The sequence below is a fragment of the Pteropus vampyrus genome, unplaced genomic scaffold (assembly GCF_000151845.1).
Source record: "Pteropus vampyrus isolate Shadow unplaced genomic scaffold, Pvam_2.0 Scaffold351, whole genome shotgun sequence".
Lineage (NCBI taxonomy): Eukaryota > Metazoa > Chordata > Mammalia > Chiroptera > Pteropodidae > Pteropus > Pteropus vampyrus.
The window spans coordinates 969,364-979,548 of record NW_011889132.1 but is presented as its reverse complement, the minus strand read 5'-3'; the positions used below and the strand labels follow the sequence as shown (position 1 = coordinate 979,548).

The 10,185-nt window shown below is 33.3% G+C and overlaps 1 protein-coding gene and 1 pseudogene across 1 annotated transcript in view; both read left to right on the top strand.

Annotated features, from left to right (window-relative positions):
* IL1RAPL1 (interleukin 1 receptor accessory protein like 1) overlaps nucleotides 1-10,185 on the top strand; it is a 1,273,836-nt gene that overhangs the window by 473,575 nt on the left and 790,076 nt on the right. The window lies entirely within an intron of this gene.
* Nucleotides 4,760-4,878, top strand: LOC111731151 (annotated as a pseudogene).

Genomic DNA, 10,185 nt, shown 5'->3' with positions numbered 1-10,185 from the left:
AGATTACATCACAAATCAACATCATAGACACCCAGGGTTTGTTGCTATATAAAAGTATGAATACTTTTGTCATATTGAGTTTGTTTTTTCAATATATTGACTAACAAATGATTGAGTAAACAAACCGATACACCAGATCAGTGGTCCCCAAACTTTTTGGCACCAGGGACTGGTGCTCCTATGAGAATCTAATGCCTGATGATCTGAGGTGAAGCTAAGGTGGTGATGCTAGTGCTGGGGAGGAAATGCAAGTACAGATGAAGCTTTGCTCACTCACCCACCACTCACCTACTGCTGTGTGGCCCAGTTCCTAACAGATACCAGTCGGTGGCCCAGGGGTTGGGCAACCCTGGTCTAGAGAAAAATGTAAAGAAAAACATCAAATGTTTCTATAATGTTTCCCCTCTCGTATATATGTTTTCACATTATAAATTGGTCAGTTACATGTGATGGTTTTATTTTTAAGTTCAAAAAAGTCTTCATAGCACTTTCTCCTTGCGTGGATCTTCCATAAAGCTATTAAAATGCATGCACATTATGTCTGCTTTTCAACACTCTGTACGTAGTAATATTGTCCAAAGTATATTGGCCTCATTATTGTAATCAATGTTATCAAAAGGTTATGGCAATTTTGTAGGAAAATCAGACAATTTAAGATAACTCAAGAAAAAAAATGTCTTTTTTAAATTTTAAATTATGTGGGGAATGTTCAATCATATATTTGCTTTCACTATACAAGTCTGGCTTGGGGTATATTACAAAGTGACTGAAAAGTAAATGTTTATATTTAACTGCAGTTTTTTGCAACTTTAAGAAAATACCAGGTTATTGTAGGAAATTCTAGTTGTCTTCAGAAGTAGAGTCTAAGTAACTACCAAATAACACATAGTTCTTTGCAAATGAAATAAAGATAATTCCCTAAACAACTTCATTTATTGTAATAAGCGATTATAAAATATCTTTATGAATAAATACCATAGACTGCATTGTAATCTGTTCTTTTTGTGGCCCAGAAAATTTTAGCTACTACTATTATTCTCTATAGACTTCAGCATGTCATGCTTCAATGTTCACCAGTTGTCAGGGAAAAATGTTTGTACCCTGGAGAAAATCGGATCAGTGTTACCTGTAAGCAAATTGATATTGATGCCTTTTGACCTAGAAGTACACCTGCATTTTATTAATGTTCGTATTTGGATCATTTTGTTTTAACTGGTTATTTTTTCAGGTTATTCTGCATGGGGTGGGAGCAGTAAAGAGGGAAGCAGAGGAAAGGGTAGAAAAACAGGTAGGCAGGTAGTCATAGAGTTATTATTCGAACATGTAATTTAAATTTGAAATCATTTTTTTTAATGTTCTTCATAGTTATCACTAGTTTTTCTAATTGAAGGTAGAGAAATATGAATATATATATACATATGAAGGGCAGCTTCTTTCTGCTTTTCTGTACTTCCTGTTTTGTCTTAAGTTGATAGTGAATCGCTGTGCCGGAAAATGAGGAGAAACCCATATGGTTCAGTTTCACATGTTCAAAACAAATTATGCGGCTTTGTTTTCTGAGATTTTTTTTTTTTTTTACTTATTTCATCCCAGGGGGATGGAAGCTTTTGTATTATTTAAGTTTTGAGGCTAGGTGTCAACAGGACCAGTCACTATGAAAGTACAACTGTTATTAAGTGGCTTACATTTGATCTTGACTCTGCTGCATTCTATAACATTTGAGGTGCATACCTAAGGCTCCTTATTTCTCAGTTTTTTTTTTCCTGCATCTATTTTAGCTCTTACTATTCAGTAAATACCTCCTATTAATTAGGCCACTAGATGGTTCGAAAGAAGATTGACTTAAAGTTGGTTTGAACGCTTAAAAGAAATAGGGAGATTTGTTAAAAAGAGTTTTTAATTCCATAAATTCTCATCATATTTTTTTGCTTGTCCACCACTACCTTAGACTATTGGAAAACTCCGCTCCGCCCCCCAAAAATTATACCCTTAAGAAGAAAGCAATGCAAGTAGGAGAAACCCTTAAATACTTTATTATAAAGCTCAAAACTAAGAGGAAAATTTTTCCATTTAATTAATGAGAATACAATCCTTTAAAGGTTTGATGACTTTTGAAACTTACATACTTATATAATCTGATTTTATATGTAAAGAGGAAAAGAAGATATTTTGCTTTCATTAAAGCAAAAATGACCAAAAATGTTGACCATTCATTTGCTATCAAAGATAACTACATTTAATTCAACAGAAATGGGTTTTGAGCCTGAACGATCTGCAGCATTATAGAATTGGCTGCTGTTCTGTCAGAATCCTGACTGTTGAAAGCCAGAACTCTCCTGTATATCTAGTACAAAGATTGTGCTGAGGGTTTAAATAAAATGAAAGGAATAAGGTAGAAAATTAGAATATGTTAAAGGTTGAAAGATTTGATCCTGTGACTTTTACATAACTCGGGAAGGAAATAACCCAGTTCTTCTCTACTTTTAGTGGAAAAGCAACTCAAAATCATAGAGACTGAGAACTTTCTCTACAAGTATTTTCAAACGATTTATAAAAAGATGTTGGAGAAATTCACAGAGACCTGGATAATGTTGGAAAATCTGGCATTCAAGGCAGGACAGAGCTGCCTGATGCAACAATGCCATCTATTGGCTTCTAAGAAATGGCACTGACCACAGCTTGTTTAGAATGTCAGTAAAGGTGAGAGTTTAGCAGTTTGGAATAGGTGAATAGAAGCTTATTAAAGGAACAGATGCTATTTGCCATGTGCTTTGCTCTTGAATGCAGACCGATACATGATGCATATACTATACACATATAAACATAATGCATATAGATATGCTCATACACATCATCAACAACCTTCTACTTTGTGCTAGATGATGAGCTTTTCTTATATATTTTCACAGTAGTTGGGTTTTGTCTACCTATGGACAAATAGGTGTCATACAGGAGGGTTTATTTTACCAGAACAGACAGCATTTTCTTTTTTTCAGTATGTTAATTATGTCTTAGTTTCTCACCCCTCCCAATCCCAGTGGTTTTGTGATTCCCAGGCAGACTTAGAATAGGAAAAGCATAAAGAACAGGACTCTTCTCAGTTGAGCTGAAAGAATTCTGCATCCAGATATTATAACCCATAGTGCGAAAGACAAATTTTGGCTGCTTTGAGGCAAGAATAAAACATTTGATTGTGTCTGTCTTAGTTTCTTTGTTTGCTTTTAAAGAATATTAAAAGATGTGTCCTATAAAATAAGTTGTAAAAGTTTGTGATCATTTTGAAAGATAAATTATTAAATAAACATGTGCCTTGTATTTATGTGCGATTCAGAAAATATACGGGAAACGTATATTATTTTGAATAATATGACTATTAAGGGGCTCAGAAGTGCAATAACTTAAAAACAATTAACATTTCAAATTTGTCTACCTAAAATGGAGCTAAAACTTAATGAAGTAATTAGTTTCCACTGCTTTTGTTTTTGAATATTGAGAGTGTGCAAAAGAATAAGGATCTTGACATGCAGGAAATTCGGATCCATTTTTTTCTTAGATTTCCTCAAAGACTGTAAAAAATATATACAAAATAATTGATTCAAGGAATTCTTGTGTTATATATAATTTATGTTAATAGTTGTGCATTCATAATATAGTTTTTGAATAGTCATTGCAGATAAAAAATTCTGTGTCAAAAAAGTAACATTTTTATTTTACTAACTTCCTTCCCTCTCGCTTTAATTAATTTTATCACTCGCTTTATATCTTGAGAGTTCTAGGCGGCACTTCCAAATTACAAATTGTAATTATTGCTATGCAACATAAGTATTTATTTGAGGATAGTAAAGACCAAGTCTTCTCATCTAAAACATTTACACAATAAGACTCTATGCAAACAAACATGTTGTTTGAATACCATGGCTCATTTGAAAGAAGAATTAAATTATAAATTAAGAACCTATTATATTGTTTTCACCTCCTGAGTAAAAATATAAGATTGTACATTGTTTTCCAAACTTAAGTTTGCCCCAGCCTATGTCTGTCACGTTGATTTTTTACCCATGCTTTATATACTTAATATCTTTCTTTAAATTGACTCTCATTTTTTTAAATGTATTTTCAAAATATATTTTAAAAGGAAAGTTTATAATACTTTTATAAATGAAGATCTAGACTTTCCATAAATAGAGGGTTATCATTTAAATTTTTAAAAATTATAATATTGTATTAATTAATATAATAAGTAAAGCATTATTACATCTAATTGATTTACCAAAAGTGAAATAATCTTTTCAAGAAGAAAAATTGAACTATATTTCATCAGCCAGTAATAATGGCATATTTGGTTTAATTCATGCTAAAGTAAGGTTCTTGGTCAATGGGAAGTTTCCATTTTTTAGTTCTAATGTTAACTGGTAGTGAGAATCACAACTTGAAGATGTAAGTTTTAGGAAAGGGTAAACATTTAACTAGTTTTTCTGATAGTGTCGGGCACTAAGATTAATCCTAAACATGTTGTAAGTGACTTTCGTTCAACACACCTTTGTGTCAAGCTTTCGCGTTAAGAAACCATTTGAAGAGCATCTGTTCTTGTGAAGAATCTAAATCACTCATTGCTGCCATGTTGCTTAAAATATCATTTTAACAGTCATATCAAATTGTTTAACCATCTCTTCATACTGTACATAGTATCTTCAGTTCTTCAAATGATTTTATAGTCAGGTCAATTAGGTAACCTTGGTTATCAATAATAATTGGGAGAGTCTACGGCCATGCCACCCTGAACAAGCCCGATCCCGTCTGATCTCGGAAGCTAAGCAGGGTCAGGCCTGGTTAGTACTTGGATGGGAGACTACCTAGGAAGACCATGTGCTATAGGCATAAAAAAAATAAACAAATGAATAAATAAAGGATTGTAAACTGACAAGATCCTTGCAATCTGTGAGGTCAACCAAAGGTTGCCTCGCCAAAAAATAAATAATCATAATAATTGGAAGATTAAATATATGTTAGAGAGACATGTTCTCAGGATGCTGATGGGATAATGCAGAATGATCACCTTCTATAAAGGAACATTTATTATGTGTTAGGCACTGTCCTAAATGTGCTGTGTCAGTTATCATCTCATTTAACTCACACTACAGCCTTTCTAGGTGGATACTATTATTCCTCCCATTTTGTAGTTAACAATCTGAGTGTCAAATAGATGGAATGATTTGACTAAAGTCTCTTAGCTAAACTCCCTGCGTTGGTGAGCATTGACAAGATATTACATGCTACAGCTCTGCCTCATGTCCAAAGGCTCCAGGCTTGGCCTGTGGGTCCTACTCAAAACCAGAATTCCAGCTAACCCAGCCCTGAGGGATCTTTTCCAAAGTTTCCTGTCTAGCCCTTCCCTGAAAACCTGGTGGCAGGGAGTCTGATCCAGGATGTGTAAGTATGATCAGGAGGAGCCAGGGAAAGATAGAATGGCAGTCTTTCTCTAAATCTTGATTGATTTCTATTCCACCTGGTCCATTCTTCCAGTTCACCTCACCCACATAACCTAAGCACCTACACTTTAGTCTGGATAACTGATCTTGTACCATGAATACACATACCCACTTCAGGGACACTGACCAGTAAAACCAGTTCCAAATTTACAAGTCTGTTGGGATGTATTTGATTTCTTATAAATATAGCTATTTTATTTTTTTGTGTGTATCTATATGTCCATTTTAAAATATGGTAGAAATGAGTTCTCTAGAAATATTAAATATGTAATGCATTTCTGAAAATTGCAATGAATGTCTGTTCATTCGATATAGCATTGTGGCGTTATTGAGTGGTTTCTTAGCTGTGTCTCAGTTCACAACTTCTTGGTTTTCTTCTATATTTTTATATATATTTTTTTGTTTTACTTAATGGAAATGCCTATTTCGGAAGTTTTAGAAAATACACCTAAGATAAAATAAAAAATAAATAAAATCACTATTAATCTCACTGCTGAGAGATAATTACTTTTAAGATTTTTTTTGTGTGTATGTGTGTATCTCTTTCTCCATTTACATTGATTTTTAATTTCAGTTAAATGAAAACTCCATTTCTTTTTTATGGCTTTTGCTTTAAGAGAGTAATTTTCCTTACCTTAGTTGAGAATATCATATTCATTTCTCTGAAAGTTTTTATTTTTTATAGATCATGTTATTTTTATTTTTTAGAATAAACAAAATAGTCTTGCTTCCTCAATAAGTTACGGAAATCATATATTTTAACAAAATATGATGCTATTTTCCATGCAAAGGACTTAAATGTTTTATTTATTTGTCCTTGCAGACTTGTTTATCTTTCTTCTTCTAAATTTTAGGAGGCTGCTGTTTTTTTCTTTTCTTGCTAAGCTGCTCTTTTAACAGCTAGAGTCACACTGAAAAAGGCGGTTCTCACCATGTCAGTCATTTCTTCTAGAAGATAGTCTTTGCAAATGCAGAAGCCCTCTCTTAGTAATTTTGCTTTGGTGTAATTCAGTGGTTTTTAATACTGGCTGAATAACTGAATCACTAGAATGTTTAGCATTTTAAAGAGAACAAATGTTTAAGCTACACTTCAACCACAGTTTATGAGATATTCTCGATGCTTCATGGTTGTGAAGCCCACGACAGAACCAGTTTCACTAATCCACATCATGTCATAGTATCTGGCACATTGTAGGCTTAGTAAATATGTATGTTTTAAATGAATGGAATTCTGGCAAGATTTACCCAGGTAAACCATGTGTAGGAAGCAGCACACAGAGCTTTGTTATTTGGTGACCCTAATCATTTGTATAGAAAAAATACACATATTACAATTTTCTCAAAGAATAATGGTTCCCTCCCAAAAGAATTGTTTTTATACTGTGAGCTTCCAGATGTAACTTGAATTCATGGCAACACTGCATTTGCCATTTCTTTTAGTGTCTTTCGAAGAAACCTGCCTGGAGGTGAGAATTTAAGTGTTATGTTCTGTATTTTTATGAGTAGTTTTTGTTTTGTTTATAATGGCAATACAAATAATATCCAAAAATCCTGGATATATCTGATGAAAGTTTGATTGTCTAGTTGATGAGTAAATGCCTCAAGCGCTTTTTTTGTACCACTTTGAAATGGGATTGATTGAATGATAAACACAAACTTAAATTCTCTTACATTGAAAGTGGTATCAACACTCTTTGAATGTTTAATTCTCTTTGATTATCACCATGAACATTTTTTAGGATTCACTTGAAAAATATTTAACTCTTTGAAACTGGAATGCTAATGTCTATTAATATACTGATCAATGCAATACTTTACCCCAAAAAACAAAACAGTCCTGTGGTTGTTTTATCTAATTGTGAATTAAAAAAAAAAAAAAACAACAGAAAATTTAATGAAACATCTTCAAATATAGCTGTGTTCTTACAATCCAACTGCTCATTTAAGTCTTCTGCCAGGAGGAGAATATTGGTGCAGCCAGGGCAGCTATAAAATTATTCTATGTATATTAATGTAAATATATATTATAGATATGCCAACCCCAAAGGAATTTAATTTTTTTGTGTGATTTCCCCCCCAAATACTGTACAGTTTCTGGAGGAAAATGCCTGTAATGTAAGGACAATTGCCAAGTATAAAAAGCATTGTTCTGATGGAAACCCAGAGAATTCACCCACTGTGGTTTTTTCTTGTGCTTACCCAATGACATTTGAACAAATTGTTTCTTAATAATTTATTCAGATGCCAATATTCAATTCAAAATACCCCTTCTCTCAAAATACTTCCTTGAAGAAAATAAATGACTTAAAAAGAAAATCATGTAAGCAATGTATGTAATGTGTGTATGTAAATATATAACAAGTATATATGTAATATATAGTAATATATATGTATTATAGATTGTAATAGGTAATATATAAAGATTTTCAAGGTGTTAGGGTGAAAGAAATGAATCAAGCACACCTTTACATGAGCTGAAGGGCTAAGATATTTCAGTCTTTACCTTCAAAAGCATTTGGTCATCTCAGAACTATTTGAGATCATTCAGAGACCATGTAGAAAAGTGTGACATGGTGATGAAGACTCAACTCTAATATTGGTTCTGCCAAAAAAAAAAAAAAAAAGAAGGAAATGATAGGGCACACCCTTTTATTCCATTATTTCTATGTCAGGAGGGATCAGTGTAACATAAATATTAAACAACTCATTTAAGCTATAAACTTTGTCAATAAGCTCATCTTTAAGTGTAACTTTGATATGTTAATTTATTCAGTCAGAATGTCAGTAATATACTCTATAACTTCCACCTAAGACTGAGAAAGCACTGGAACACCCACACTTTGACTATTTTTTCACTTTCACTAATTATCATAGATATGTCATGGGAAGCTGCTTCGCCTGCCAAAGATTGTGTTGTTGCTTTTACATCCACTTTGACTGTTCTTTCGTAAGGTTGTCATAAATCCATAGGATCATGAGATGGACTCTGGGAACTAAAAGGAAGGTTCTCACTCTTATACTCTAATAAATGTAGACACATTTGAGTCCCTTAAATACATGCACAAAATAAGGTCTCTTTTCCAAAACTGCAGAAGAGGTACTGAAGCTTTCTCACTTAGGAACAAGAGGAAAAATCTATTATTAAGGCCGTTTGTTCATATTCCTATGGCGTCCAAGGAGTTGTTTAAACTTTCAACCCCTTATGCATTTCCATCAAATATGAATATGAACTGGTCCTTCTAGTAGGTAAGACCAGTCATTCACATATTTCTTCTTCCCTGCTCATCTGTACTTTATTGGGTACTCAGTTCCAGGACAGTTTCATCCACATTGAAAATCACTTGATTTGAGGTAAACATCCTATTACACGGTACGCAGAGGCTGAGTCTACAAATTATTGTACAGTTTAACATACACACACTTTGGCTCATGTCTCACATTGGTATTGTAAAGATCGAATGGCTTTTGAACTTGTGACTTGCAGAAATAGTGTCAACAAAAGCACGTTCACCAAAAGACTGGACATATCACAATTGTTTTTTTTTTCAACCATTTTCATTAATTTTTTAATCTCTACTGATTATACACCATGTCTTACATGCAGATGCCTTTGAACTGATCAGATGTGGTGAACTTTATCATGCACTTTACTCAAACCTGACCATAGACTCAGCAAACCTACTAGAGACGAATGGCCTAGATTTAAATGACCTTGCTGACTTCTAAACTCTTCTTTTGATTGTGGGCAGAGATGCTGTGTTCTTGCTCTGGGATATAACTATGTATGGATTTATAAAAGTTTGTCAAATAGAAGTTGAAACCTCTATATCCAATTTACTAGAAAGAATACTAATTTTCTGGTTAATTATAGTCTGTTAGAAAGGCTTAAAAGATGTCATGAAACTTCAAAATTGTCCAACTAGTACTTAATGAGGAGTTTATCATTTCTGTAACTGTACAAGTTATATACTGTACACATAACTGTACAAGTTAAGTGTACAGTTCCTCATTCTTTCCCTTCTTTCTGTGTCCTCTATGCTCTGTTTTCTCTTTCGCATAAACCTCTGCCCGGTTCCCTTGAATCCAGCTAGACATCCACATTCCATACCCTTACCACCTCTCTACCTTTTCTTGCTCTTCTCCTTTTCTTCTGTCTTGCATCTTCCACTTTCATCCTGTGCCCCCTCCATTTTTTTCTTGTTGTTGTAGTTCAAACATGTATTTTTAAATTATTCTAGTTATCTTAGGTATGAATTCATCACTTTTAAAGTGTTATAATGTATCATCACTTAAAAAGTTTATGACTTTAGCATGATTATCTCGAGTTCCATCCATGTTGTTGCAAATGGCAGTATTTCATCTCTTCTTATGGCTGAGTAATATTCCATTGTATCACAATATTCCAATGTACCACAGCTTCTTTAGGAGGTGTGGGAGGAGAGGGTAGGTAGATGGTTAAGGGAGGGTCAAATATAGGGGGAGGGGGCAGGTGAGGTGGGTAAAGGGGATCAAACATATGGTAGATGAAGGGAACTGGACTTTGGGTAGTAAACACACAATAGAATATATAGATGTCAAATTATAATTTACACCTGAAAATTATATAATTGTATTAACCAATATTATCCCAATAAACTTAATTTAAAAAAATCATGGTCAAGTTTCATATTAAAGGCTTGTTACTCAAAAAAAAAAA